Here is a 6,368-nt window from a genome sequence, read left to right on the forward strand (position 1 = left end):
GCTTGACTATTTAATAAAACCCAAACCTGAAAAGTGTAAGTTTTACTTTAACAAAGCTCTGCCTTTAATGGGATGTTTCCAGGTGACTTGATGGTTACGGCAATGGTGACATAAATGTCCCCCAGAGATACCCCTAACCCCCAAGCTGTGGCACAGCCTAAGGTTCCACCTAGTGGAAGGTGTGGAGATGTACTCTGTGCAGGCTAAAGCACATGACCCTCACGGCTGAGTTAGGCACAATTTAACGCCTTATGTATGCATGCCGCTGGATGCTGATGGCAGAAGCTGGTTCCCAGTTCGCTCACTCTCTGAGAGCTTACTAGCTCCCCAGACATTTCCATGGCCAACTCAGACACAGCAGAAAGAAAACTGTCAACTCGGCACCAAAAGGAAGGGTGTACATGGGTGGCGTCTAGTCTCTACAAAAGACCGTAGTACAAGTACCGAGTTCAGAGCCAGCAGCTTGCTGATGGTCAGCTGGGCCGTGCGGAAGGCTGTATCTCTGTGCTGCTAAGGGGTGTTAGATTTCAATACCATTCACAAGGCATCTCTCAGCACCACCCCTCCTGACAGAGATGCTGGACCAGCTGAGCTCTGCTTTCCACTGAGTATCCCTCATCCTGAATTAGATTTAACACGGAGTAGATAAACACATGTGAGCCTGTCCTGCTGACGATGGGGTGGGGGATGGGGGTGGGAGAGAAACAAGATCTTAGATATTGCCACCAGGAGAGCCTGGCGGCTGGGCACCGGAAGGAGATGCTGCTGAGGTGGCCGCGTTTGCCCCTCCCCCTTTATCTCTGGCATCTTATCTGGGCCTCACAGAAGAATGATTGGAAAAGGATGTGAAGGCACTGGAGGTAGAGAAGGCTCATGTCTAATCCCCCAACAGCTCTGAGAGCTCAGCCTTAGTGATAAAAGGATCTGGCAGTAATCCATCCTCTCAACAAAGAGATTTAACACCCTGAAGAGTGAGATCCACAGGCTGGGCATGTCCTCAACTGATTTAGTCCAGCAAGGTTGTTCCTGATAGAGTCGGTGACTTTAAGCTTCTCTTTGTTCGGGTTTACAGGAATGAGAGTGAATGAACAGGGTTACTTACTGTCTAGCGTAATTATCTAAGATTGTCATATTTTTTTTAAAGATTTATTTATTTTTATTTTATATGCGTGTGTGCCTATGCATCTGTATGTACACCGCGTGCAAACGGGTCAGCACAGAGACCAAAAGAGGGAGTTGGATCCCCTGGGACTGGAGTTAAGGGAGGTTTTCAGCTGTCTCATGTGAGGGCTGGGAACCAAACCAGGGTCTCTTCTGCAAGAGCAGCAAGTGCTCTTAACCACTGAGCCATCTCTTCAGCCCCAAGACTGTCAGATCTGAAAGGTACATTTTACTAAATAAATTCATCACACCCAATTTACAGCTAATCTAAAGACAGTTGTTCTGGTCTAGCGCCTTGTAGGACTTCGTCAAAAAAATTTTTTCCCTCATTATTATGTACTGTGGTGCCACCTAGTGGGCAAAATGAGGTAGCGTCCACACAAGAGCCCATAAGACTGCTCCTGGGGCCACCAGTTCAAGTTTCAAAGTGTTCTCCATCTCCTCCTTTGCTAATAGCAGGTGGAGATTTGTGATCTTAATAAAGCATAAAGGTGAGACAATAATAAACCCTGTTCCACCTACAACACTCGCCCTTGTGGAAGTGGTAATTTCAGGCTTCACAGAAGCCTGAGCGCCAGTCAGATCCCAGGGGTGATGTTAACAATGGACTGGCAGATCTGACTCCGGGGAACTGGAACAGATTTGGGTACTCCTTGAATGCCCCGTGCTCCACTTGTCAAGATGCTTCTTCCATTGTGAAACGCATCGCTTTGGAGGTCGGAAAGCCTCTGCAGCCCGCCATCCCTGGCTGAGGCTGTAAGCCTTGCCAACATCCGAGGAAGAGAGATGAACTGAGGTTGAGAGAAACTGACTATCAAAAATCCGAAAGCAAAGGTGTGTTTGGGGTCCAGGTAGATGGATCCGAAGGTCCTTGTGTGGTAATAGCAGTGAGCTGGGTCCTGAGGAAAGGCAGCTGTAGGGAAATGGAGGCTGAGAGGGGACAGAAGTCAAGGACTCAAGACCACCCCCAAATGGCTTTCACTCTGATGACAGGGGTGCAGAGATTTTCTAGCATCACCCCAACTTTTCAACAACAGCTGAGTGTCCTACAACCCAACTCTATCCTGACAGTGCTGATGTAGTTAACAGTGGGGGGCCACAGGTAAGGGTCCCATTATGTAAGGCTCCCCAGGTTCTCAGAGAAGTCCCCAGTCCCAGATCATCACAGTTACTTCTAACTGGTGCTACATCTGGACAGTTCCCACAACTGTCAGCAGTTTGAGAAATGTCCAGGACAGTTTAGGCAACCCAGGAGAGTGCTTTGCTATAGCTGGTATCTCCTGAGGGCTGTCCGTAGGTATGCAAAAGAGCAGCCAACTGAAGAGGTTCACAAAGCAAAGCTCCGCCCTGAAGAGGGAGATCGCTCACCTGGGAGAAGAGGGGGAAATTTATCAAGGCTTTTAGTTAACTCATTCAGAGAAACTAACTCAGTGTAGGAATATGAACTGTTAAATCCCCTAGTGTTCCACACACTTCCTGAACTCTGAACAGGGATCGAATACTTCAGGACAAAATAACCTAGGCTTATATTCTGCCCCATCATGAACCTATCACACATCAGTGGCCTGACATGAAGACCGACACAGCTTGGGCCATGGGCAGACAAGGTTGCCTGTTTTACAGCCTCAAAGCCTGATCATTTCTTCATTTTCAGTCAATCAGACACTTTGGAGGCAAATAGACTTTATAAAGAGAATGATGTCTTATCAAGAAGAAAGAGTCAGTCACTTAAGAGTCAGGTGTTTCTGAGCCAGGCTTTATGCCCCAAAGATACCAATGCCCCGTGCCACTTTCAGTTACACCGTTTAGGGCCAGTAACTGATCTTTGTCTATTTGTTTCATTAACCAAAGTCATACTTTTCTTTAAAAGTATCGAGATTTTTATTTAAAAGCATACACATCCTACCTCCTTGCTCCCGGCCTTTATGAAGCAAGTATGTCTCTTTGACTGCCTATCTTGGACTTTACCCTGGAACTTGTTTTACTGAATGAAATGCTGGCAAACTTCAAACAAGTATGGCTTAAAATATATTGCAAATATGAGCTTTCCTCTTTTTCTCTGCCATGGCCATGAGAATAATTTTCCCTGCGTACCAACTTCCCCCTTGAAACTGGGCCTTTGAATAAATCCATGAGAACAGTTGTGAAGTTGCTCTGGAGTGGGGAAAGAAACCACGCTGGACACAGAACTTGATGTAACCCAGATGTTGGAGGTAGCTGACAAAGATTCTAAAGTGGTGTGTGTGTGTGTGTGTGTGTGTGTGTGTGTGTGTGTGTGTGTCTGCCTGTCTGTCCATGTCTGTCTGTGTCTGCCTCTGTGTTTGTCTGTCTATGTGTCTGTGTTTGTGTCTGTGTCTGTCTGCAGTCTGTCTGTGTCTGTGTCTGTGTATCTGTGCCTGTCTGTCTGTCTCCCTGTGTCTGTGTGTGTGAGTCTGTCTCTGTTGTGTGTGTCTGTCTGTGTGTGTGTCTATGTATGTTTGGTATGTGTTTGTGCGTGCATGCATGCATACACTCACCCCAATCCCCAGGACCACAGGGAAAAGGGATGGGAGGAAGAGAAGCAGAAAGGAAGAGAAAGAAGGGGATGGGAGAAACAGAACCAATTCTAGAAATGAAAATATAACATCTGAAATTAAAATAAAAAACACTGAATGGTCTTAGCAATCAGGTGATGATTTTTAAAAGAAAGATTAAGTGAAAACAAGCAAGCAGAAGAAATAGTAAGCACAAAGACAAAGATTCTTTTTTAAAAATCAGAGTAATAAAGAAAGGCATGACATCTAGAGATCTCATCTATATACAAGTGGAGTTTCAAATGAGGAGGAAGGGCGGTGCAGAGAAACGTTTGAAGAAATAATGTTCAAAATCTCCTCAATTTTGGTGAGTGAAATAAATTTATAGGTTCAGGATTCTACAAACTCCAAGCAGGCAAGCATTTATTTTTAAAGATCATACATATGAATGGCTAAAAATCAGAGAGAGCAAAGATCTTCAAGCAGTAAAACATTGATTTCTCCTCATGAACAATGAAGGCCAGAAGACAACAGGACACCAATAAGTTACCCATCACCCAGAATTCTACATCCAGCAACAACATCCTCCGTGATGAAAAGCACTCTCTGGTAAACCCAAGACAAGTCATCAGGAACAGCCCTGCTGCTAGGCAACATTCCCTGTGTGCTGTGGGAAGATGATTCCACAGGAAAACTGAGACTTGGGAAGGAATAAATGAGAGCAAATAAAAAATCAGAAAAAAAAAAAAAAAACCAGCAGGCCGGTTTCCCTTCTTAAAAGTGGTGACTTGCAGCAGAAATCATAATATCTTACAATGAATGTCTTTCCAATATACATTTAGAACTCTGTTTAAGTGGAGCAATACGGTATTAACTCAGAGTGATCAACAAAGTTAGAGATGTGTGTTCTAATACTCCCTGAAGCATACACACACACATGCATAGACATGCACACGAAACACTGTAGAGATATAGCTAGAAAGCTAATGAAATTATACTTTCACTCTAAAAGAGTATACAGATGATAGAAATACTTTAAAGGGGTGAGAGAGAATTGTGTGAGAGATGAGAATGGTTTGGAGAAATTTATCAAATGTTTCCTTCACCTCTCACACCAAACAGAACATGGTGACAGAGGAGTGGCCATGCAGAAGCAAGGGTGGAAATGTCCTTTATAATATCAAAACCCTGAAAAAACAGGATTTCACACCGAGGCTCTTCGCATGCAGCGGAGATGGGGATGGTATGGAAAATATACTTGAAACTGCATCTACCATGTCTTATCTGGACAGGACAGATAAGAATTACTGTGAGCTAAGATCCCCAAGACCAGGCTCAAAACTGTCACTCACTAGAAGAAGTTACAGGAAAGTCAGGAAAACTACCTACCCCAGCTTATGGTTTATTACAGTGAGAAATCCTGCTACAAATTAAAATACGCACAGAAAAACATGTGCACAGGATGACGCCCAGGAGAAACCTTATGCAAAGTCCAAGATGGGGCTTATGGTAAACTCCTCTTTCTGGTGAAATGAAAGGGCTGGAGTATGGCCAACCTGCTGGGGTCAGGCAGACAAACAGCCCCAGAGCTAATTAACTTCCCCTATTTAATGACACTGGGCACCAGGCTCAGGAAAGCTTCCCTAACTGATAACATTGCGCGTATTGCTTAGCATCCAAGCTCAATAATTCAATGTTCTCAGGTCAATCCACCAGGTTAGGCTTCCAGTTGTATCCAGTTTTACAATCTTTGAGCTTTAATAGGGACATTCAGTCTCGATACACGGGTCATCGCTGATGTATTTGTTTTCTCTCTTCTTAAACCTTTTATTTATTCAATGAGTTTTTAAGGTTTTTCTTCTCTCTCTCTCTCTCTCTCTCTCTCTCTCTCTCTCTCTCTCTCTCTTCTACATTAACTATTTCCTGACATAATATTTTAGCCTGTTTTCTCCCTATTAATTGTTGGCTGTAAACAATCTCATTGAGCTGTCAGTGGGTAACCAGCTATCATCATACAGATTCTACACAGTATTATAAAAATTAACATGGTCACCCAAAAGACAGACAGACCGACCTGCCGTGGATCCAGAGACAAAGAGTGTTTGGTTGTGGGTCCCTGTATCTGCTCCTGTCAGCTGCTGGATGATGTCCCACTGATGGCAACTGGGTTAGATGTCACTCTACGACTATAGCAGAATCCCATCGGGCATCATCTCAAAGACTCTTTAATTTAATTTACTTTTTTTGCCAGTCATATTTGGTCCTATCCTGGGTTTGCCCTAGAATCAAGCAGGGCTCACAGGGGCTCATAGAAACCCAAAACAACAAACACAGACCCTGCACGGGCCTGAGCTAGGTCCCCTGCATATACATTATGGTTGTCTACACATGGAAGGGAAGGTTTCTCTTTTTTTAAAAAAAAAAAAAAAAAAGAGAAACCGAAGGAGTTGATCTGGGGGAAAGGAGAGGTGAGGAGGGACTGGGAGGAGTGGAGGGGAGGAGAGCTTGGTTAGAATCCACTGTATGAGAAGAGGATAAAAGAACAAGAGAGACTAAGAGCGGCAACATCAGAATGGTAGACTTCAATCCATCCACGGCAACAGTCGTGCTAAATGCTAGCAACAGCTCGAGGAGACAAAATGGTAGCCCCTCACACGTAAGTCTGCCTAGCCTTAAAGATGAAAGCTTCCGTCT

The sequence above is a fragment of the Mus pahari genome, chromosome 8 (assembly GCF_900095145.1).
Source record: "Mus pahari chromosome 8, PAHARI_EIJ_v1.1, whole genome shotgun sequence".
Classification (NCBI taxonomy): Eukaryota; Metazoa; Chordata; class Mammalia; order Rodentia; family Muridae; genus Mus; species Mus pahari.